We start from the raw sequence: 25,651 nt of genomic DNA on the forward strand, positions 1-25,651 counted from the left end.
CTTCTTCCTTCCTTCCCTTCCTTCTTTCATCCATCCATCCATCCATCCATCCATCCATCCATCCATCCATCCATCCATCCGCCCGCCCACCCATCCATCCACCCATCCAACATTGTGTCATTCCATCCTTGCATCTGTGTGTCTGACAGGAACTAAAAGCAATTCAAGGGAGGATGACTCTAGCACTTGGTTTAGTGCCTTTAGAACCTGAATTGTGGGAAACTGTAACATGTTTTCCCAAGAATCCATTACAATCAGAAGATGAGGACATGTGCAGAAACGAGTCAAAGTGTTAATCTGGGAAACGTTTTGGCAGTATGAATATGCATTTTGTAATACTGGACTGTTTTATTATCACTTGTATTGGTGTTCCACATAAGAACACTGTTGATAACGAAGTCTTGATTTGTGCATGATGGTAGTTTTTCATTGAGTGTAAATTAGTAATGTCATCTGACAGTAGTGTAAAGACAGTTGCTCATTGAGTTACTTACCCCCTTTCATGTCAGTTATTGTAACTAGAGGAAAAAATGTAGGTGCAAGCCAAATGTTAATTCTAGAGGATTGTACATTCATTTTTTTTCTATAATGAACAACAAAACACTTCCAAAATTGTTAATGTTTTTCTTTTTCTCTTAGACCAGAGAATGTTATAGTTGGGTATTCACCCTGTGAGTTGGAGTGTCTCACCTTAGGTCACATCTGGAGACTAGTAGGCAGCAGTGGTCTATGCGGCCAGTTACGAGAGGATATTAGCACCACCTTGTGGTGCCTGCTCTTCCCTGCCATTTACTTTTTGTGCTCAGTCATTACTACACAGATCTGATAATCAGGCATGGAAAACTGAGAAAGACCTCAATTTGGCCATTATCTTTCCAAAGCATATACAGGTCTTTCTATTAAACACTTAATATTTCCACAAGATTTGAAATTTCAGATCTTGCCTATTGTGGTAATAATCGGTTTAAGTACTTCAAATTCTTAGGCATATATACCATGATAGCTTTACCAGAGGGAAAGGGGGGAAGGTAGAGGAGGGTAGAGGGGTGGATAAATGGAGATGGAAGGAGACTGGACTTGGATTGGTAAGCACATAATAAATATACAGATGAAGTATTATAGAATTATAAACAAAATTATAGGAATAATATTTGAGACTATTACTTTGTTTTTCTCTGAGTTATATAAGATTATTGTAAAATAAGTATTTTCCTATCTTAAAATTATTTTAGAAACACATATTTAAGTATATTTGTTCAATTTTGTTTGCATTTCTATTGTAACATATAGTATATAAACTGATTTAAAAATACATGTTCTTGCCGAAACCGGTTTGGCTCAGTGGATAGAGCGTCGGCCTGCGGACTGAAAGGTCCCGGGTTCGATTCCGGTCAAGGGCATGTACCTTGGTTGCGGGCACATCCCCAGTGGGAGGTGTGCAGGAGGCAGCTGATCAATGTTTCTCTCTCATCGATGTTTCTAGCTCTCTATCCCTCTCCCTTCCTCTCTGTAAAATATCAATAAAATATATTTAAAAAAAAATACATGTTCTTGCTCTGACCAACGTGGTGCAGGTGGTTGGAACATCATCCCGTGCACTGAAGGGCCATGGGTTTGATTCCCAATCAGGGCACATACCCAGGTTGCAGGTTTGATCCTTGGTCAGGGTGTGTGTGTGAGGCAGTCGATCACTGTTTCTCTCTCACATCGATATTTCTCTCTCTCTCTCTCTCTCTCTCAAATCAATAAAAACATGTAAAAATACCATAGTATAAAATAATAATGCTTAAAAGCAACATTTTCATAAAAGTCAGAATATTAATTTTCTTCCTAGGGTTTATTTTACATTTTGAATAATTGGTTCCTTAATGTTATTCTTCATTAGAATATTTTTAGGTGTTTTTTATATTTGGCTTAAAACCGAAATATATGTTATATTCAGAATTATAGATTCTATGCAATTTCTATATAAATTCAGTGTTGTAGATGGACAAAGTATAAACTATAGGAAGCACAATAATGTGGGTATCATAATGAATACATTTTGTTTTTAGATAATAAAGGAACGTATAATACATATGCTGAGTCCTCATGTAATTTAAAAATGTAAATTTACTTTGCAAATTTACATTAAAAATTGACTGTATTGCTCAACCATGAATATTTGTAATAAAATTAAAGAAAAATGTAAGTGTAGATTCAAATAGAATATGTCTAATTCAATACATAGGTTAACCACATAGCAATAGGCAGTTTGCTCATTCTAATTGAAAAGTATGGCATCTACATTATGAATTCATGTACAGCCAAAGCATGCATTATTAGTACTTCATTACAAAGGAACACTACTGTTTTTCTTTCAAAACATTGTGTTGTAAACTTGATATAACTAAGACATTGCTGACTTCTTAATTATTGTAACATTGTATTGTTTCCTTTTTATTGAATACTAACTTCCTTTTATCAAATAAGGACATTTTAAAAACTGTATCACCTTCATTTCATGAAACAAAGGACTTATTAACATTTTAAATAGGAAGGGCATAATTTGAGAATAAAACATATTGTTTTCTAATTATAATTTTTTTGTGTATTTCTTCCTATAATTGTGGATCAGTGACAGAAGTGTATTCTCTTATCATCCTATCTAATAAAAGAGTAATATGCAAATTGACCGTACCTCTACTACAGCAACAAGCACGCCCACCAGCCAATCAGGAGCAAGTATGCAAATTAACCCAACCAAGATGGCTGCGGCCACAGAGCTGCAGCAAGCAGGAGGCTTGGGTTTCCCCGGCAATGGAGCAAGCCAAGCTTCCCTGCCGCCCTGGCTGGCCCAGGCCTCCACTCAAGGCTTCAAAGTTTCAATTATAGAGGATAAATAAATCCCAACAAAAATGGCTGGGGCCATGGAGTGAGCAGATGGCTTGGCTCCGCTCAAGGCTACAAAGTTTCAATTGTAGAAGATAAATAAACCCCAGATACCAGGGCCTCCGCTTGGGTCGCCGGGGGTCATGGCCAGCCTACTAACCACCACAGGCCCCTCGTCCAAGCTGCCCCACGCCCCAAGGCAACCCCCACCCTGATCCGGGACACCCTTCAGGGCAAACCAGCTGGCCCCCACCCCGTGCACCAGGCCTCTATCCTATCTAATAAAAGAGTAGTATGCAAATTGACCATCACTCCAACACGCAAGATGGCTGCCCCCATATGGTAAAAGATGGCTGCCCCCATGTGGACACACGATGGCCACCACAAGATGGCCAGCAGGGGACGGCACTTAGGAAGGACCAGGCCTGCAAGGGAGGGCAGTTGGGGGTGATAAAGCCTGCAAGGGAGGGCAGTTAGGGGTGACCAGGCCAGCAGAGGAGGGAAGTTGGGGGCGACCGGGCCTGCAGGGAAGGGCAGTTGGGGGTACCCAGACCTGCAGGGGAGAGCAGTTGGGGGGTACCAGGCCTTTAGGGGAGGGCAGTTAGGGGTGACCAGGCTGGCAGGGGAGCAGTTAGGCATTAATCAGGCTGGCAGGGGAGTGGTTAGGGCAGCCGTGGACAAACTACGGCCCGCGGGCCGGATCCGGCCCGTTCGGCTGTTCTATTCGGCCTGCGGAGCCGAAAGAGCAGAGGGTTCTCTTGCTCTCCCCTCCGCTTCTTTACTTTGAATTTATATTAGTTCACACAAACACTCCATCCATGCTTTTGTTCCGGCCCTCTGGTCCAGTTTAAGAACCCATTGTGGCCCTCGAGTCAAAAAGTTTGCCCACCCCTGGGTTAGGGGGTGATCATACTGGCAGGCAGAAGCGGTTAGGGGCAATCAGGAAGGCAAGCAGGCAAGCACTTGGGAGCCAGCAGTCCTGGATTGTGAGAGGGATGCCCGACTGCCCGTTTAAACGGGCAGTCGGACATCCCTTTCCCTTGAGGGGTCCCAGATTGGAGAGGGTACAGGCTGGGCTGAGGGACACCCCCAACCCTGTGCATGAATTTCGTGCACTGGGCCTCTAGTAGTGGTATAAAACCAGAAATCAATTTCAAGAAAAAAACTGAAAAACACTCAAAGACATGGAGGCTAAATATCATGTTACTAAACAATGAATGGGTTAACAATGAGATAAAAAAAAAAATCAAGTTACCTTGAAACAAATGAAAATGAGAACACAACAACCCAAAATCTGTTGGACACAGTAAAGCATTCCTAAGAGGGAAATTCGTAGCATTACAGGCCTAACTACTTTGCCCACCCCTGTATATATATACATATGCATATATGTGGATATATATATATATATATATATATATATATATATATATGATTATAAATAATTCAAAGTTAATCATGAGTACTGAAATGAGATTTTTATTGAAACTTTTTTAGAGGCTCTTGTGTATGGAATCAAACAAACATGGTGGAAGAATGACAGAGAGAGAGACGAGAGAGAGAGAGAGAGAGAGAAATAGATTTTTTGATTGTAAAGGCATTCTGCAGTTACAAGCATTTCTTTCATAATGCCATGCATGCATTTCTGAAAAGTCTTGAATTTGACACATAAAATTAAGGGACAAGAGAAGCAGTTACTTAAGACAAATGGAACTTTATAACCAGAATATTAAGATAAACTGTAACAGTTTTAGTAAAAGTGCTAGCACAGTTAAATCTCTGGCAGTTGTAATTAGCATCTCTGTCAGGACAGCCTTAAATCCTAGGGCTCATGATTTTTTGGAGATGTAGGTCTTTGATAAATTTGCTTTCAACATTGTTTTTATCAACATGAAAATAAATGAACCTATGTATAGACTTTTTCATTATTTTTCTTAAAACATAAGGTGTATATCTTAGCATCTTCTTCTGCACTCTGGTCTTCTTCACGTAGCTTAACATATGGAAGGTGTAGTGACTCATGAAGCCCTGCGTCAGTGACTGACTACTTGAATGAAAGCAAAGTTCTTCTATGGGATTATCAGCCTTTCCCTTGAGATCATCATATGTTGTCAACTCTCTCTCTTTAATAGTGAGAAAGCTGATAGTTTCAAAATGTACCCAGGAAACTGCATCTGAGTCAACACACCATAAAGCAGACTTTTGGTTGTAAATTGGAAGATATCATTGCTCTATTTACCAATCACAATGGAAATAATTTGCTTTCAGGAAACAAATTATAACACACTTTAAATTTAGGCTTTTAGTAAGGTCCAAACTGTTGCCACAGTAGGTGAACTATTTTGTATTTCTGATAGCAGTGTACTAGGGTTCCTATTTTTCCTTCATACTTGCCAACATTTGTTACTTTCTCTTTTTATTTTTTTTACCCTTCCTGAAAGTAGCCACCCTAATGGGTATTAGAACTTCTTTCTGGTTTTGATTTGTATGTCCCTAGTGATTAATGATGTTGAGCAGCTCTTCATGTTCCTATTGGCCATTTGTATATTCATTCCTCTCTCCTCTGTTGATTACTTGACAAGACCCTTTAAAGATCTGTGGTGTTCTCTCTCTTTGCAGCTCTTGTCTTTTTGGTACTCTTTCCTGAGAATTTTAGCTATTCTGGTTTCCCTGTTCTCCAAGCTCTGTCTCCTCTACTTGGGAGTGCTGGGTTTTACTTGGTTCCTCTCTCTGCACTATATCCTGGAAGTTCTCTCAAGGCAGGAAGCTGGCACAATTGTAGGCACACCTCATTTGTTTTTCAAAATTTGGGATCTGCAGTCCTTTGTTGCCTGATTTCCAGTGTCTGGTATACGTCAGTTTCATATGTTCCCTCAATATTTTGGTTGTTTCACATGGGAAGGGTAAATCTGGTCCTAGTACTCTATCTTGTCCTGATGCAAAACCCTTTCATCTTTTCTTTTTTAAATTAAATTTATTGGGGTAACATTGCTTAATAGGATCATACAGTTTCAGGTATACATTTGTATGATATATGATCTTTATATTGCATTGTGTGCCCACCACTCAAAGTCAAATCATCTTTGTCACCATCTATTTGGCCCCCTTTACCCTTTCATCTTTAAAATGGAGAAAATGAGGCTTAGAGTATGCCAAATTCAGATGAACTCTGCTGAGATTCCTGTGAAGAATTCATGTTATCCTCTCATGTACCGTCACCATCCTGGATGGTAAGCATTTGTGCTTTGGCACTTTATTGTCTGGACTTGGCCGAGTCTGGTCTTTGGGAGGGTGGATGTATAATCAATTGGTTTACTTTGTCAAGGGTTGTAAACATTGATTATTATTCATCTGGGAGTGAAGAACTTTCTAAATTAATTTGAATCTCTTATGTGATTACTGGCAAGGACTGAAAAATTCTCAGTAATGAAAATCACATGTTTTAAAAGAAATGGACTGAGCAATACTGACTTCATTTTAGTGATGTTGCGTTTTCTTTTTATTTGTAATGGAAATATCTCTTCTTTCCAGGAATATTAAAAGGCTTTGTGAGACACACCTTCTTTTTTAGTTTTCAATGTTAGGAAAGATTAAAAAATTCACATTTGTTCAAAAACACAATATTCATGTAAGAACATGTATTTGTTCTTAGTAAATACACACTCACATATTTAGAGGTAAAAGATGTATCCAAATGTATTCTCAAGTTGATCAGTGAAAGATTCTATACATGCATGCATGCTCACACACACACGTGCGCACACACACACAGAAAGACATACACACACAGATAGGCTCATGATAAGATATTAAAGAAAATGTCTATATAGAATGTGCCAATTATGTCTTTAGAAAATATACTTGTTCCTGGAGACCAGCTTCATTTTGCTACAGTGTAGACATATGTGTTGAAATAACTGGGGTTTAAGTCCTTAAATATTAGATGTTTCATCTACAGCAAAATGTCCATATTAATTAAAAATACTTTTGTCTTCCTACTTTTTTTGTTGATTATACAATTATCACTAATTATCCTATATTACATAATCAGAACTCACGGACCACCAGTGGTCCTCGGACCACTGGTTGGTGACAGCTGATTTAGAGAAAGAGGAAGTGAGAGAGAGAGAGAAACATCAATTTGTTGTTCTACCCATCTATGCTTTCACTGGTTAATTCTTGTGCATGCCCTGACTGGGGATCAAACCCACAACCTTGGTGTATCAGTCGATGCTCTAACCAATTAAGTTACCCAGCCAGGGCATGAAAAGGAAATCTTAAAAAGGTCAGAAGGATAAAATTAGAATACAAAAAAAAAACTCAAGACATATCATATCTCTTTTTCTTCTGTATTTTCAAGAGAATGGTCCAAAGCACCAAATGCTAATCAAACCAAGCTTTTAAAATCATTTGACTTTATATAAAAAAACAATAGCTTTCTGACTCTGAAGTTTTATTTTTGTTGGTTCTCTTTCCTTTAAGTTGGTTTCATTGTTTTCAGGTAAATTTATAAACAGTGGCAAATGGTCACAATGTGGTTTAAGATTATAACCTACTCACTTGGAAAAAATTGTAGTTTCCTTTTCCCAATAATTTCAACAGAAGTCTTACAAATAAATCTCTTAGTCCAGCAATTACAGTGGTGACCAGCTCTACTTGGGTTCCTACCAATTCCTCAGGGCACTGACTTTGCTGCGGTTCCAGCTTGTGCATGTATTTGTGGGCGCTGTGTGAGGTGCTGCACTGTTCCATGTCATGTAGTCAGCTGTGGGGCCCCGGGGCACGAAAAAGAGGTATGTCAGATGGGCACAGTCTGGGCTTTGTCAGTTTGCCCTGTATGTAGTTGGTAGGAACCCAAGTAGAGCTGGTCACCACTGCAATTGCTGGAATAAGAGACAATTTAGGTTCAAATGGAGGTATATGAGACAGGGGAAAGGAGTAGATATCTACCAAAAATGACACAGGAATAGGCTCATGATAAGATATTAAATAAAATGTGTATACAGAATGTGCCAATTATGTCTTTAGAAAATATACTTGTTCCTGGAGACCAGCTTCATTTCGCTACAGTGTAGACATATGTGTTGAAATAACTGGGGTTTAAGTCCTTAAATATTAGATGTTTCATCTACAGCAAAATGTCCATATTAATTAAAAATACTTTTTTCTTCCTACTTTTTTTGTTGACTGCAATTATCACTAATTATCCTATATTATATAATCAGATAAGAGCAATAACAAACAGCATACATGAGGTAGTGTCACATTAGAATATTGGAAATCAGGTCAGGAAATGGATCTACTTGTTATCAATAATTAAAATGTATCTTTTAAAAAATATATGTATTTTAAAAATGATTTCAGAGAGAAAGGGAGAAGGAGAGAGAGATAGAAACATCAATGGTGAGAGAGAAACATTGATCAGCTGCCTCCTATATGCCCCCTACTGGGGATCAAGCCCACAACCCGGGCATGTGCCCTGACTGGATATCGAACAGTGACCTCCTGGTTCATAGGCCAGTGCTCAACCACTGAGCCATGCCAGCTGGGCAAAAATGTATCTTATATTGAGTAGTATTTGAAGTATTCTTTGATTTAGAGCACATTTTCAAATAATTGCTTCTGTATGAATTGAAGCTGTACTTTATAATAAGTGCTTAAAAGATAAAAGAGAAATGCAATCATTTAGTCATATATTCATTCACTACATTTAGTGTTTTCCATGTGCCAAACACTGTGCTTGGTATTGTATAAATATAAACAGTAGAGATGTTTCCATCTGAGGAGGTAGATATTCAGCAAATAAAAAATTATGCAATCATAATATTAAATGGTAAGAGACAAAAATACTGTGATAAAAAATAGGGTAGAAAAAATTGGTTTGATAGGGTAGTCAGAGACAGGCCTCTGTGTGGATGACAGATAGGTGACTGAAGGGACAGCAGAGAATTTGAGGTGTTCAAGGGTAGTTGGAGTATAATCACCGGGAGAGAGTGCTGGAGGGGAGATGGCAAAGAAAGGTGAGAGTCCGATGGGGCATGGCTTTATGGGCTGTAAGAAGTTTAGATGTAATGTGAAGGAGGTTGGGTAGGCAATATTTAAGCAGAGGAATAACGTAATCTGATTTATCACCTAAACACATTGCATCTTTTTATATTTACACATGTTGTTTCTTAGGTTTTTATTATAAAAGTAATTACATTTTCATCTAGTATAATTTAGAAAGTTAAAAAATCTGTAAAGTATATAAAAGATTAACCCATCACCCAAAACATACCATTTAAATTTTTAAACATATATTCTTCTAGTTTTTCTCCCTGGTATTTATTTTATCTTATATTAAATTATATTTAGAAAATCTTTTTATGGTATAAGAATTTTCCCATTACCAGAGTCTTCATAACACCATTCTAAAGATTAAAATATTTTGTCACTTGTACACATCCAAGTTTTCTTAACCATTCCTCATTTTTTGGAGATCTAGATTATTTCAAATATTTCATATTATTTACATCTCTCTGATGATTAGTGACCTTGGGCATTTTCATATCTGGTGGCCTTGGTTGGTTGGAACATCGTCCTGTCCATAAGTATGTCCTCTCTGGAGAAGTGTCTATTCAGGTCTTTTGTGTACAATGGAATAAAGTCAGTCTCTTTGATAAATAGTGCTGGGAAAATGAGAGAGGCACATGTGAAAAAATAAAACCAGACCACCAACTTACACTATACACAAGAATGAATTCAAAATGTATAAAAGAGTTAAATGTAAGTCATGAAACCATAAAAATCTGAGAAAACATAGGCACTAAAATCTCAGACAATATTTTTGCCGGTAATGTCTCTGGGGGCAAGGGAAACTCAGGAAAAGATAAACAAATGGGACTACATCAAGCTAAAAAGCTTCTTCACAGCAAAGGAAACCATCCTTTGAATAGTGACCCGGTGCACAAAATCCATGCACATTAAAAGAGCGTTAATTGGAGGAAATAATTTAATATTGCTATTTGCCCTTTCTCTATAATAGAAGTGTCAAAGATGAAAGAAAATTAGTAAAATGTATATGAAAACCTTCCTCCTGTCAGAGTCTGGGGCTCACCACAGGACCCAGAGTCAAGTCTCTGCCCACCCACATGCACCTCAAAATCGTGTGAGACCCAGACCCGGCTGGTCCCCCCACCCCCATTGGGCTAGATCCAGACCTGGCCAGTCCCACCCTTGTCAAGCCCTGCCAGGCAGGGGGTGTAGCCTCTGGCCTAGCGCCAGGCTGGGGGGCGTGGCCTGAGGACCCCCAACCCAGACTGGGGCGGGGGGCATGCTTTGAGGTCTTCCGTGAAGCCCCGCCAGGTGGGGGACATGGCCTGAGATCCCCTGTCAAGCCCCGCTGGGTGGGGACACGGCCTGAGTTCCCCCAACCCAGCACTGGGGGTGCACCTTGAGGTCCCCCGTCAAGCCCCGCTGGGTGGGGTCACGGCCTGAGGTCCCCTGTCGAGCCCAGCCAGGCAGGGGGGCACAGCTTCAGGTCCCCTGGCCTAGTGCTGGGGCGGGGGGTGCGGCCTGAGGTCCCCTGTCAGGCCCCGCCGTGCGGGGTTGCGGTCTGAGGTCCCCCTGACCTGGTGCCAGGGTGGGGGGTGTGGCCTGAGGTCTCCCGGCCTGGCGCTGGGGCGGGGTGAGCAGCCTGAGGTCCCCTAGCCCAGCACCAGGACGGGAAGCGCACCTTGAGGTCCCCCGTCAAGCCCCGCCATGTGGGGGGCTCAGCTTGAGGTCCCCTGTCAAGCCCTGCTGGGTGGGGGGCTCAGCCTGAAGTCCCCTGTCAAGCTCCACCTAGTGGGGGCGCGGCCTGAGGTCCCCCGGCCTGGTGCTGGGACCGGGGGGAGCAGCCTGAGATCCCCTAGACCAGCACCAGGACGGGAAGCACACCTTGAGGTCCCCCGTCAAGTCCCGCCGGGTTGGGGGCATAGCCTGAAGTCCCCTGTCAAGACCCACCTGATGGGGGGCGCAGCCTGAGGTCCCCCGGCCAGGCGCTGGGGCGGGGGAGCAGCCTGAGTTTCCCTAGCCCAGCTCCAGGATGGGAAGCGCACCTTGAGCTCCCCTGTCAAGCCCCGCCAAGTGGAGGGCGTGGCCTCCAGTCCCCTGGCCTGGCACTGGGTACGGGGGCGTGTGGCCTGAGGTCCCTGCTGATTGCTCGTTAAGGCTCCTTATGGGAACTTTGCCTCAGCTGTGGGTGCAGCCATCTTTGTGACGGAGTGATGGTCAATTAGCATATTCCCTCTTTATTAGATAGGATGGTTTGAAAAGAGAGTTCACTATATGGGAGAACATATTTAGCAATGATACATCTGATAAGAGATTAATTCCCCAAATATATAAAGAACTTACACAGTTCAACATCAGGAAGACAGACAATCCAATTAAAAAATGGGCAAAGGACCTGAATAGACACCTTGCCAAAGCTCCATTATTTTTTTTAAAGTCTCACCCAATGATAGTTTTTCCATTGATTTGTAGAGAGAGTGAAAGTGAGGGAGATGGGGGGGGGGGAGACAGAGAGAGAGAGAGAGAGAGAGAGAGAGAGAGAGAGAGAGAGAGAGAGAGAAAGAGAAATATCCACGTGAGAGAGACACATAGATTGGTTGCCTCCCTCAAGCACCCCTACCAGGACTGGAGAACCTGCAACCAAGGTGTGCCCTTGACTGGGATTTGAATCTGAGACCCCTCGGTCCACGGGACAATGCTCTAACCACTGAGCAACCAACCAAGGCATAAACTCCATTATTTTTAAAGGGATAAGATAGTATGGAATTAATATGCTTCATAATTGTGATTGGTTTTAATAGCTATAGCAATTATTCATTAATTTTTTTGTTTTATATACTCGTTCCATATTAATATTATATATTCCAGAAGACTCTAATCCAGGAATGGTAATAACTTACTCCTTTAAGTGTATGAATTTGATTTAATATTGGAATGGTGTTCAGAAATTGGAACTCTTTGAATTTTAAAGCCTCTACTTTATCAACTAATCCTAACATACATATAAGCTTTGTAACCTTGGGAGCTCTGTGTAAGGTTTACTGTTGCCTGCTCTTCAGTTTTACATGTATCTTAGAGTGTTTTATGCCTGTGTTACAGAAGAAAGATGTGAAAACTGGGTCTGGTAGAATAAAGCTTTTGCATGTTTCAGAGACCTGCTATTCTTCACGGTGTTCTATATGGTGTAAGTAGAATAAGAATCTAGGTAATCATTAAAGTGCTCTAGTAAGTATTTTTGGAAAACGATAGGTTGGCTAAAGTAAATATGCAGATTTGTTTTTTGTCTCAGCCTTGAGTTTTTTTTCTCCAAAAGGCAATCCAAATTAGGAGAAGAAATCATTTTAGTTTCAGGTTACTTAGTGAAAAACATATATATTGGGGATTTTTTGTTTTGTTGGTTTGATACTTGCAGGAGAGCAATTTTCTAAGCATTTCTGTTTATGTCTGGAAATGGTGATCCAAGGGTTCTTGTATAAAAACAGCTGCCTTAATTTCAGAAAAATTGAAAGAGATTACTTGGCTGTAGAGGATGACTGATGGATGGCAGTATCCTTACTTAGGAATGCTAGAAATCTATCCTCTGATTTATTGCACGAGATCCTAGATGAAATGAGAACTAATGATGTTAACTATCAAAAAATACATGCTTGTCTGGTCTTGATCAAAAGAGCTTTGCTTTTAATTTCCAAGTTAAGATTTATTATTATTAATAAAAATTTTAGTGATCTAGGATTTTTAAATCAAAATGTGTACTCTACCTCCCAGTTAGTCTGTTGAATATTATCATGATTTTGAAAGGATCTTTTCCAACCTTTACTGGTCCATAGAATTTAAAAACTAGGTAATATTTACTGTGGGTAACTGAAGATTCTTAATCTAGTTAATTTTAAGAATCATTATAGTGCCCTGACTGGTTTGACTCAGCGGTTAAAGAGTCTTGGCTGGGGCGGTGGGGGCTTGCCCGGGGTGAGAATGGCTAGGGGGAAGGGGTTGTGGGTCAATTGGGGAAAAAGGAGACATATGTAAAACTTTAACAATAAAAAGAAAGTCTCAGGTTTGATTCCAGGGCAAGGGTTGCAGGTTCAATCCCTGGCCCTTGTTTGGGTACATGGAGGAGGCAACAAATTGATGTGTCTCTCACAGGGATGTTTCGCTCCTTCTCTCCCCCCCCCCCCCCCCTTTCCCCTCTTTCTAAAAACTAATGGAAAAATATCCTCAAGCGAGGATTAACAACAGCAAAAGAATCATTATATTAAAATCATTTATTAAGCTTATTACAATCTATAAAAGGAAATACATGCATATGATCCTTCACTCTACTTAAAATTTAAGCCAGATGTAAATAACTTCATATAGTTAAAATTAAAAGCTAAATCAGGTTATGCATATCTATAATAATAAAAGCGTAATATGCTAATTAGACCAGACAGCCGAACCACCTTCTGGATCTCCTTCCGGATGTCCTTCTGGACGACCTTCTGGATGAAGCCGGTGCTGTGAGGGCCGAGCCCCTTGCATGAATTTCATGCATCCAGCCTCTAGTATGCATATAAGTTCCTTGGTTAATCCCTTCCCACCCATCCACCCACTCTTGCCTTCCTGTTGAGATTCCACAGTCTTTTCCATGCTTTTATGTCTTTGGATCTGTTTTGTTCATCAGTTTATTTTGCTCATTAGATTCCACATATGAGTGAGATCATGTGATACTTGTGTTTCTCTGACTGGCTTATTTTGCTTAGCATAATACTCTCCAGGTCCCTCCATGCTGTCCCAAAGGGCCATGACACAGACAATAGGGTGGTGAAAGCCTGGGGCAGGGGGTGGGAATGGGCTGGAAGGGGTCAATGGGGGAAAGAAGGGGACATATGCAATACTTTCAACAATAATTATTTAAAAAATAAAATAAAAAATAAAACATATTTAATAACTGAATATATACTTACATACTTAATAACTGAATATAATAAAACACATTTAATATTAAAAATTATTTTGAATTTCAAAACATATTATCAATATTGGCTTTAAATTACTTAAACCCAACTAAATACTGTATCGTCCCAAGTTATTGTACATTAATTTTTATTTTATGCATAATTAATTCACAGGTGAATTCTATCATATTGTTTATAGTGTCATGGACAGTGTTTATAGCCTCAAGTTATTTAGTATATGCTAATGCAATTAAGATATATGTTGGAGTTTTGGGCTTATTTATGAAAGAGATGAAGTAATTGAGATTAAAACTATAATATTGGGCAATAGGAAAGATTTTACTGAGGTGAATGAATCAATTGGGAATAAATTTTATAGTGATTGATTTATAATCTATATTTTGATGTTATTCAGTCATACATAACTAAATTTAATAATAATAGTTGACTAATAATTAGTTTAAATTGAAGAATTGGTTTTGAAACTTAATTTTTAGCTATAGGATCCTACTTTTACTCATACTAATTTGGTGCAGTGTGGGATGGGGATTCTAAATATTGAAAATCCTGAATAAACAAAGGAGACAAGTTGAAGATAAATCAAAGAGAGACTTTTATGAGATCTGGTAATTTTCTGAATTGTTTTACTTGTAGTGAAACAAGGTTTTGCATTTGTTTCTTCCATGAACCAAAGGTTTCATTGAAATTCAAAATTGATCATAAAAATGGTGATGTAGTTTCTGGGTTTTAGAGTGTAAGTAATATAATAATACATTTAAATTATAAAGTGGTATGTTTGTTCTACCTTGGTTTGTATACAGCATGGTTTGTACACTTGTAGTTCATCTTTTTCTGTAGTATATCCTATGTGTATTCACCCACATACATTCAGATATATTGCTATTTTATCTTTAAATATGTATGTATATTAGATATAAGCATATCTTTTTTTAAAATACACACACATATATATGTAATACCTGAAGTTTCTGTGAAATACTCTTGTGTTTGCACCCTTTTTTCACTTTAAATGTACTATTCTGCACTTATTTTTGTGTCACTGCATACATCCATGCTTCATCATTTAATAGCTGGCTGAATGGTGTTCCCTTAAATAAATTATCATAATTTGACTGGATATTGATGTTACTCACATATTTTTATTACTGTAAAGCTATAGATGAGCATCTTTGTGCTTATATAATTAAGATAGCATCTAAGGTATTATTATAGGATTCCAAGAACTAAAATAGCTGGATCGGTGAGTATGTACATTTAAATTTTAATAGTTAATTCCCAAGTGACCTTTACCAATTCCCATTTCTTTTAGCGGAACGTGAGTGTGCTTCATCCTTCAGAACTTTATCAGTAATAGAATTCCATTCACTTAAACGCGTGCTAATCTGTCACTGAAAAATTACTGTTTAGCCTTGGATTTTTTTTGACTGCTAGTGAAGGCCAGTTCTATTTATTTTGTGATTGGTTTATATTCTTTGCCCATTTTTCTGTTTGATTGTATATATTTTTTCTTAGTAATTTTTAGGAGGTCTTCCTTTGTTGTGAATTTTATCTTTGTTATATATTTTCTAATATTTTCTCCTAGTTTGCCTTTTGCCTTTAATTTTGTTTCTGCTATCTTTTATCACCTAGAAGTTCTAAGCTTTTTATTGTCAAACCTGTCTATAATTACCTTTATGGTTTCAGCATTTTATGTCATTAAGAACATAAAGTTGGAGAACAAAACTTAGAAACACTACAAAGTATTAATTACTGACTCTTCTGGACTGAGGTTATCATTAAATCTTATTTGTGTATCTGTGCCAATTGAGAATAAGACACACGAGTCATCAGATAGGAGACCAATTATTAACTTGAATTTGTACTGGGGAGAAAAATGGAAAACAACAGCTGGAAAAATAAAAGAAACAAACACAATCTTGATAAAATCAAATTCTTCTGCTTTCTCTGTTCCTGAACTGGACTGGAGAAAAACATGCAATCCGGATGAGTTGATTCCCTTTGAATTCATGGCCAGGAGCACAGATGGGTGCTCAATGTTGTAAAGCAGTAGGATGTGTTACTATTTCACACATTCGGTAGTTTCCTAAAGCACTCATAACCTCCTCTGCCATCCTATTCTCAACTGAGAAATTTGAATTGTCAGTGGCTAAAATGAACTCTAATGAGGTCTTATAATAAATAGTATTGCAGTAGGCCAGAGAATGAGAAGGTCTGTATATGAAGTCTTAATGGCTAATTTGAATCAAGGCTGTGCAGAGAAGTTAGATAGATGGAAAGAAAGAAGTACACATGTACATAAATAGGTATTTATTAAATATTTTAATATGGTTTGAATTGGGCTTGAAAGGATCATTGGCAAGTCAGAGGACAGTGAGGGAATCTACGATAAGCTGAAAAATAAAATAAATGCCCTGTTATATAATTTTACTTCCAGTTACCACCATCCTGTTCTTTGTTCTCAATGGATATATATTTTACTTCTGTGTACTCTATGAACTCCACATTGCATTATTGTTTCTACCTTAAAAAGTTAAGAGTGTTTTTAAAGAGACTTAAAGAGGTCTATGTGTGTATAATTGCAACTATACACACACACACACACACACACACACACACACGCACATATATAGAATATTTTTAAGAGGTTCTCTTTATATACCAACGTATTTACTCTTTCTGGTATCCTTCATTCCTTTCTAGAATTGAGCTTCTATCCGGTATAATTTTCTTTCAGCCTAGCACTTTCCTAATCATTTCTAGTAGTGCAAGTCTTTGGAGACAGATTGTTTTTATTGTTTTGTTCTTATTTTGTCTTAATTTTTTCTTTTTGGGCCCCAGGACCAACGATCACCAGCTGCCCAAGTACCAAAAATTATGCTTCCTAAATCTCTTGATGTCGATTCTGCACGTAGAGCAATCAAGCTGCTCTACCTGTGCCACTCACGACAGAAGCCCTTTTTTGTCTTAATTTTTAAGAATATTTTCGATGGATATAGAAATCTCGGTTGTCTTTTCTTCTTTCAGCACTTTAAAAATATCATTCCATTACCTTCTAGCCACTATTGTTTCTCATGACACGTTATCCTTCCCATGGTAACCTTATATGTATTGTCTTTTTTACTTGGAGTGATTTCAGATATTTTCCTTTTGATTTATTGCAGTTTGATCATTATGTGTGTAGATCTGGTTTTTCTTTTATTTATTTTTGGGGTTTGCTAAGCTTTTTGTTTATTTGTCAGTTGATACCATTCTTCAGTTTTTGAAAGAATTTTTGAAATAATTCTTCACCTCTGATATTATATTTTTAAAATTCTAATATTTCCGTTTGGCTCTTTTTACTATTTTTTTTAGTCTGTCTGCTGCAATTACCCTTCAGCTCGTGCATGTTTTCACTGTGTTCTTAAAGGACCATAGTTGTTTTAAGGTCCCTGTTTGGTAATTCTGGAATCTGCACACCCCCTACCTTTGGGACTAGTGCTAGTGACTGTTCTTGCTTTTGATAATGAGTCATTTCTTCTTGTTGTACTGTGTGTTTCATAATTTTTGAAAATTGAATGGCAAACATTATGTGTAAAAGAAATAATAGAACCTGGCTAAATAAGGTTTATGCCCTCCAAAAAGACAAGCCTCTTTCTGTCATGTTAATGGTGTGGTTGCATTGGTTCTGGGCTTTGCTTTCTATCCTGTAGATGAGCTGTGTCCAGTTCTTGCTTGACTTATGTTTACTGCAGACTTTGTTTGGTTTGAGAGCATTTGGTATGGTTTGTGATTTTCTCTCAGTTCTCCTGACCTACCCCGCAGACTTCAGCAAGCCTTGCTCACCTGTTCTTACATGGGACCTCTTTTAGTGCCTCTTCTCTTCTCCTCGTCATAGATTGCCTGCTGGATGCCCACCGAAAAGTTCAGAGTGCCTGTGGGATTTCTTTTAGTTCTTTGCCCTCAGACTTTATTAAGCTCCACAGACCTGCATCTTGGTGGGACCTTTCCCATCTTCAGGCCCGTCCCACCCATCAGTCGTAAGAGTGTTTGCCGGAGGCTTGTTGAAAAGAGATGGGAGGTGGGTGGATTCCCCTCTGTCTAGGATTCTCAGAGATTCGAAACTGTCATGCCAGCCCCCAAAATTTAAATATTTGTTAAAAGGTCAGTTTTCTTCCTGTCAGCTTTCTTCTCCTTCTGCTGTGCCAAGAATGAAAGCTGCTTTAATTCCTTTTCTCTATACGGGGCCTTTTACTTTCACAGTTTTTGTTCATTAGGTTTCTTTGGAACTGCTGCCTGATGAATGTTGAAAAGCTTTGATAGGTTGAATGGGTGATTCTTATTGTTATATAGAATAGAGTTCTCTTATGATTCTCTGTGGCCTAAGGGAAGGGAAATTGTTAGTAAGCAACATGAGCTACCATACACACATACCTAAAATTCTTGTTTCATTTACATTAAATTTGACAATTACCTTCGATGAAGTTGCTAGTAGTCAGTAGCTCGTACCTGCTCTGTCACTTCTTAGACTGTGATTACTCATCTTGACTTTATTACCCACCCTTGTTTTTGAGTATTGATCCTTCCTTTTTTGTTTACTGAACTGTTTAGCCAGAATTCTTGAAATTATTCTTAGAAGTAAGATTAGCAAGTACTTTCTTAAGAGCTATACAAATCTAAAAAAGTTCTTACTTTGCTATAGCAGCATAATAGAAAAATAGTAAGTTTTAAACTTAGATGTAAATTATTGTCTGTGTTTTTTTTTGTCTCGTTCATTTGTTCAAGATGAATGCCAGGTACTTTTTACCATTTATTAGTTGGTATTTTACAAAACAGTATCATTGGTTGACAAGGTTTCTTTAGCTGACAAGAAGAATGTATGTGTAATTTTAATGCTCTGCAACTTTGGTCTCTGTCCCTTATTTTAGTTCTTATTTTTTAGCTTTTAGAATGTAACTAAAAATGGCTGTGGTGCCTTGGTTTAACTAATTGGTGAGGCCTGAGTGGAATGTGCATAAGTGAACCATTTTGGCAGTGAGCAGAGAAGTAAAGCACACTTTTCTCATTAGTTGTCTCCCAGGCTAAAATTAAACAGAGTAATATATTGCCAAATTTCAGTGATTTATGGGGGATCTGTTCTGAGTCAACTCAGTATCAGACTAATTGTCTGCACACTTATATATTAGAGCTTTTGTGTTATTTTTTAATGGCTGTGTCTTGTAAATTGAGTATAATATGAAAATATCTCTTTAGATTTAATAGAACATTACCTCTAAATATAATTTCAACTAAATTGATGTTAAATTAATAGTTGATTCTGTTTTATCACCTATTTAACATTCATGAAGTTCAAGCTTGGCTGAGTCATTTGGGCATTTTTTGGTATAATATAATCATATAACTTATATGAACATTTACTGGTGAAGTACTTTTTTAAGTGTTCATTATAATAAAGTAAATGAGACTTTCAAGATTAATTTTTTGTGTGAAAATATTTTCACATTTGTTTTTCTTTTCCTTTCTCTAAAATTTTAATTGAAAAGGTGTGCAAATAATATTTTGAGAACGTTTTTAAAATTTACTCAGGACATATCGTTTCTGGCATATCTGAAAAGACTTTTAAAATAACTTGCCTAGCCGAAACCGGTTTGGCTCAGTGGATAGAGCATCGACCTGCGGACTGATGGGTCGCGGGTTCGATTCCGGTCAAGGGCATGTACCTTGGTTGCGGGCACATCCCCAGTGGGAGGTGTGCAGGAGGCAGCTAATCGATGTTTTTCTCTCATCGATGTTTCTGGCTCTCTGTCCCTCTCCTTTCCTCTCTGAAAATAACAATAAAATATATATTTTTAAAAAATAAATAAAATAACTTGCTTAATATGGAGAATGTCTGTAATTTCTTAATTTACCTTTGTCTTTAGCAGCTTGAATACTTTTAAATACAGTAGGTCCTCGGGTTACATGGGAGATCCGTTCCTACTGCACGATGTAACATGACTTTCGCAGTAAGTCGGAACCCACCTACATAAGCACCTATGTCACTCACATGGAGCGCATACACAGCAGTAATGAAGTGAAACAGTAACAAAAAATTTAAAAGAAAGATAACAATTCCAGACCTTTACTTGTGGTAAATAAATAATAAAAAACATAAAGCACATATGTACATACATCGAAATGATGGAACATTTTTTTTTATGAATAAATGGGAGATGGTGACGTAATAATGAAACGACGTACGTTGAGTCTGATGTAACCTGAGGACCGTCTGTTTATAAACTGATTTGTTTGTATAGGATTATTATGTATTTTTCATCATAAATAAAAAAGTTTATATGTGGCTTAATAATTGAGATGGATAATAGTAGAGAGAATAAAACTTACCTTGATATATTCCTTTTCAAAAATCAATTTAAATTTTTCCCATTATCGTCCTTTAAATATAACATTTGATAGATTTAAAAGAACATACATAACATATGTAAGTTTTGAGATAAAATCATGTAATGAATATCATTGACTGTTTGCTAAGAAGTTACTTACTTTTTTAAAAAATATTTTTTTATTGATTTCAGAGAGGAAGAGAGAGATAGAAACATCAATGATGAGAGAGACTCATTGATTGGCTGCCTCCTGCACGCCCCCTACTGGGGACCAAGCCTGCAACTCAGGCATGTACCCTTAACTGGAATGGAACCTGGGACTGCAGGCTGATGCTCTATCCACTGAGCCAAACCAGTCAGGGCGATTATTTGCTTTTTTTTATTCCCCATATAATCTTTTTTACCCCTCCATTTGGGATGCTTTTCTGATCTTTTTCTCTTTGGTGTTTTGTAGCTTCTTTTCTGTTTGTCTAATATAGGTCTACTTTTAATCATCCTGTTTGAATTCATTGGGCTTCTTGGGTTTAAAGCTTACTACTTTTCAACAGTTTTGTAAAATTCTCAGCTGTTATCTTTTTAACAATATTGTCTTTTACCCATTCTTTAGTAGCTCCCTCTGAAATCTAATTAGACATACTGTATGTTTGATCTTCTTACTGAGTCCTCATGTCTCTTAACATCATTTTACCAGTTTTCTTTCATTTTTTTCTATCTCAGATGCATTTTAAATGATCTTGTGTTTCTTGCATTTTAGTATTTTTTTTCTTCAACTATATTTAATCTGCTGCTTAACCCATCTAGTGAGGTTTTTACTTCAATTATATCAGTCTTTTTGTAATTTCCATTTTTCTTTAAAATATGTTGTTTGCTACTTTATCATTGTCTGCTCTTCTTTATGAATCCATACTTTTGTATTTTAAACAGCTGTTTGATGTTCTGTATCTAGATATCTCCAGTACTTGAACGTCTAAATGTGTTGTTTGTTGATTTTTTTTTTGCTCTTTCTCATGCTGATTTTTTGTTATGAGTACTATTCACAGATACTAATTTGTGCTGTTACATGACAATGCATGGGAGACTTTTTTTCAAAGAAAATTTATTTTTTATTTTATTTTTTTTGCTGGTGGTTAGCAGGATATTTCTCAGCAAGACATTCTAAGGCTCCTCTACTTCTATTTCTCTTCTTCCCAGTTCTTTCTCACAGCAAGTGTACCTGTTTTATAATGTTCCCTTTTCAAAAGGTAACCAGTTTCAACTCTTTTCAGTAATTATTTTTGTGTTTATTTATGTGTTTTGTAAATAACATGGCTTTTGTTGCTCTTTCTTAATCATTTTAGAGCACTATTTATTTTAAGTCTTACTGTGGGAAATACTAATTGGCCAACTTTCACCCTATTTAGCATCCATCATACATCCCTCTTATACGCCCGTGGTTCCACTATTATATCACAGGTTTGATTAATTAAGTAATTCATTTTTTTTAAGAATTTATATAGTTCTGTCTACAAATATTACTCATATCACAGTAATATTGTATCCTATAAATGGTTATCCTTGCCTTTTTAACATTTGTTTTTCCTGTATTTAATAATTGTGTTTGTTGAGTTTTCCATGTATCTGTCACTGATTCACTGTTGCCATCCTGGGGATTCCCATCATTTTCCTCCTGTGTTGGATCCCTTGTCTTCTGGATCCCATTGTTTTCTTCCTTGTTATTATTCTTTCTTTTGGTGGACCACATTCTTTATTGTTAATTATATGTTATTTGTGTTGTCTTTTATATTTATGCAATATTAATTATAAGGTTATATTACAGTGGGCTTGTGTGATAGGAAGCAGTTCATAATAATTTAAATCTAATTATAATTTCATTTCTCTATTTGATTTTAGAAAAGTGTTTTAATCTTTAAAGATTGAATTATATATACATTTGTGAATTTAAATACATTTCTTAAATTGTTCATTGATTTTTTATTTTTTCTAATGTAAACATTTATTTAAAAAATACTACGGAGGAGAGATGTGGATTCAAAAAACAGAGTCATATACAGAAACAAAATGTACTGGACCAAAAACAAGAAAGAGAGAGAGACACCATAGGCATTGGAGAAGGGAGGGGAGTGGAAAACTGTTTACATGTCATTTATAAAAGAGCAAGTCTACAAGAGTGTAATACCAAAGTATAAATGCAAAATACAGTGGCACATCATGTGAAGAAAGAGAGGACCGGTACTCACAGAAACGGGAGGCGAGGGACCTGGTGGGTCGGTTCTTGTCTGCAAGGCCTCTGGCGGTATGCTAGCACCTCCCTCAGTCTGTGTAACAGCAGTCTGAGGGGGCAAAGCGGCGATGCGCTGTGGAACAGTATCAAACAATCCAGAGAAAGAAAATACAAGTTTGGGTGATCAGTGTGAAAACAGGGCCTGTGTGAGGTCACGGGCAGAAGGTGTGGGGAGCACAAGGTGGGTTGTTCATTCAAATGTGTTCAACTAATTTTTTTAATTAAAAGCTTAAAATTTTTGTTTCTCTCTCTTAGGATTTTCTCCCCACTCTCCTCCATTTTTTTTTTAGTTTTCAGATTTGGAGGTGAATTCTATTTCTCACCTAATAATATTTTTTTGAGAAAATGAGTTGTAAAACAAAGACAGTATTCAAAAGAACTCTCACTGCATACCATAATACTGTGTTTTTCTTACTACAGGGGATGACAGTCTCAGGTGTAGTTAAGTTGCTAGAATTGTTTGAACACTGGATATCACTTTGGGAAAGTCCTGTTTCATTTCCCCTTGATATAGCATTTTTAAACCTTGTTATGTATACCACTGATATTTGAGAAATAGAAGAATTTAGGTCCTCATGAAGAATTTGCATTCTATTACAGAAAAAAGTATATTAAATTCTATTTTCCAATTGACTTCACCTATGGGTCCCCTTTTACAATCACCTTGTATTTTGCTTCTCCCATCATTTTTTCCTGACATGTATTTGAGTGAACCATTACTCATCAGCACATGCATTGGTACATGGATGGCGGACTTGCTTGTGTTGTCTCAGCATGCTGTTTAGGAATCTGTACTGATTCTGGGTCCTTGGGAGAAGTAGACTGTAAAGTGGAACAGGAGTCTACATGGCAAATGTTGCCTGTTTGAAAATTCCGTGCAAAGCTTTGAAAAAGGGTTAATTTCTCTTTTGCTCCCTGTCCTCCATCCTGTTTCCAGCTCGGTGTGCTTCATTCCTCATAGGACTCGGTATTGATACTAACTTTACTAACACCTATTGTTTAAATGATCTGCAATGTTTTAGAACAAATGGGCTTTTCCCAGCTAACCTGAGCACCTATCTACTATTTATCCTGACTTTTTTTTTCAGCCCCTACCTTGTGGCAGGTACTTCTCTAGATGCTGGAGATAGATAAAGTTCAGGGCAAAACTGACAAATACGCCTTCTTTCATATTTTATACATCCTTGTGGAGCTAATATTTTTAGCAAAAAACATGTAGAAATGCAAAACCTTATTTATGAACCTATATAGCTAGTACATAAATTAAAAATGGGATATTCTGCTTTAGTTAAGTTCTGTCTGAGCTAATTTTTATCAGAGAGGGATAAAAATATTTAGTTGGTAGGATTGAATTACAACTTGTTGCACCTCAGCCTTGTGTATTACATCAGAATGTTAGCCTGCATTTCATCCAGGCAGCTCCCTTTCTCTGCTTCTGAAGAGTTAAAGCTGTAATTTACAATGATTTATTGAGTGATTATAATTATGCTTCCTTTCACATCCTGAATTAGTTTTGTAAGATAAACAAAAAAGGAGATAATGTTCCATTCTCATGGCCAATATGGAAATTGTTGTTTGCTTAAAAATATTAAACTTATTATTTTTTAAAGACAAATGCACTTTTTAAAATTTAGTAACTGGTTTTGGTTTTTTCTGCAGTTCACATATGACAGCTGCAAACCCAACACTTAGATTTTTTTCTCTTCTGAATTCTCCCCCCTCCCTCCAGATTTATGTCAAAAGAGCATATGCAGTCTCATGGGTGGGGACACTCAGGGCCTCAAAGACCCTGGCTCTCCAGCACTGGAACCTGGGCCTCCCCTTAGACTGCACTCACGTCTGTCTGCACTGGGGTTCTGCCCTGGTCCCATCACCCTGAGGTGTCCTTAGGCCAGGAATGCCAAACAGGTCCCATGTATGTGCCAACTCTGAATAGACATAGGGGGCTGCCTAGAGCCCAGGGGTGACGCTGTTGAGGCAGGCAGTGTCTGGGTTCCATTACAGAGAACACAGTGCTTGACTGGCAATGTCTTCCATGGCAATACCCACTTGACTTGTCTGGAATGGGATATTGGGGGAACAGGCTGCATGCCAGCCACCAGCTCAGCTCAGAAAGGGGCAAGGCGTTCACACCATCCTTACCCTGGTGGTTTTTCTCTCTGGCCAGGTGGCTGCACTTGCCACTTGTCCTCCCCTCAGGGCAGTTTCCTCCAGGCAGAGAGCTGGCAGCTGTCAACATGAGTTAGATGCGCCTGGAGTGTAAAAACACTCACATGGCGCTTACACAGAAATAACCTTAACCTTTAGGTAAGCTCTCAATAATTTCCAGTCCCAACTGAGAAGGTTCATCTTCAGTGTGACTGAGAAACTAGAACAAAAGGATGGTCTTACTCTAACCAAGTTCCACAATGAGGGCACACTCCTTTGAAAAGCACTGCCTCCGGCACGAGGGGGTGTGAGACAATGTTTCTAGAAAATACCAAAAGCACCAAACATGGCCTTCCGTTTCCCTTGGTGTACTCCATACCCCAGCCGGAGAGGCGGGGGGAGTGGGGGGCTTCGTCCTGCTGACTTTGGGGATGTCACAGTGCTCCCTGAGTGCCTCCAAGTGTCTGGTGAATTCCTCCACTGTTTGCTTGTGGGTTTTGGAGGCATTCTTCAGCGTCATTTCCATTTGCTGCCTCCTCTACGTCTTTTCAAAGGCTGCCTGGGCCAGGGTCCACTTGTCCGGGCCACGCCCCTTCTCCATCTGTTCTTTTTGCTCGTTCCCCCGATCACCAGCAGTTTCACAGTGTCTTTGTCCTTTTTCTTTTTCCTCTTGGTCACGCCAAGCTCTGCTATGCCTCTCAGCTTCTAGGGCCCCCTTTGGACCTGCTCATAGGCTGCCAGGGTGCCTGTCCAAGACAGATGCACTTTTAATGAGATGATTCACATTCCATAAAATTCCTTGAAGCACATAATATAGTGATTCTTAGCATACAGGGTGGGGCAAAAGTAGGTTTACAATTGTGAGTACATGAAGCTCAGAGTTTATGCTTGTATTTTTTATTAATTATTGTAATATTTTTCCATACAAACAACTGTAATTCTACTTTTGCCCCACCCTGTTTTGACAGGTTGTATAACAATCACCATTTGCTACTAGTAATTCC

General features: G+C 38.2%; 1 protein-coding gene and 1 pseudogene across 4 annotated transcripts in view; one reads left to right on the forward strand and one right to left on the reverse strand.

Annotated features, from left to right (window-relative positions):
• VPS13B (vacuolar protein sorting 13 homolog B) overlaps positions 1-25,651 on the forward strand; it is a 635,560-nt gene that overhangs the window by 205,415 nt on the left and 404,494 nt on the right. The gene's annotated exons all lie outside the window — the stretch shown is intronic.
• The window catches only part of LOC308236603 (protein FAM32A-like), a 64,346-nt pseudogene that overhangs the window by 38,570 nt on the left and 125 nt on the right, over positions 1-25,651 (reverse strand). Inside the window, exons 2-3 of the transcript in view lie at positions 25,027-25,393; positions 22,456-22,572 (exon numbers count right to left, since the gene is read on the reverse strand). The product of the transcript in view is annotated as a protein FAM32A-like (transcript). The remainder of the gene's footprint in view (positions 1-22,455; positions 22,573-25,026; positions 25,394-25,651) is intronic.

This window comes from Plecotus auritus, assembly GCF_963455305.1.
Source record: "Plecotus auritus genome assembly, chromosome: 11".
NCBI classification, from domain to species: Eukaryota; Metazoa; Chordata; class Mammalia; order Chiroptera; family Vespertilionidae; genus Plecotus; species Plecotus auritus.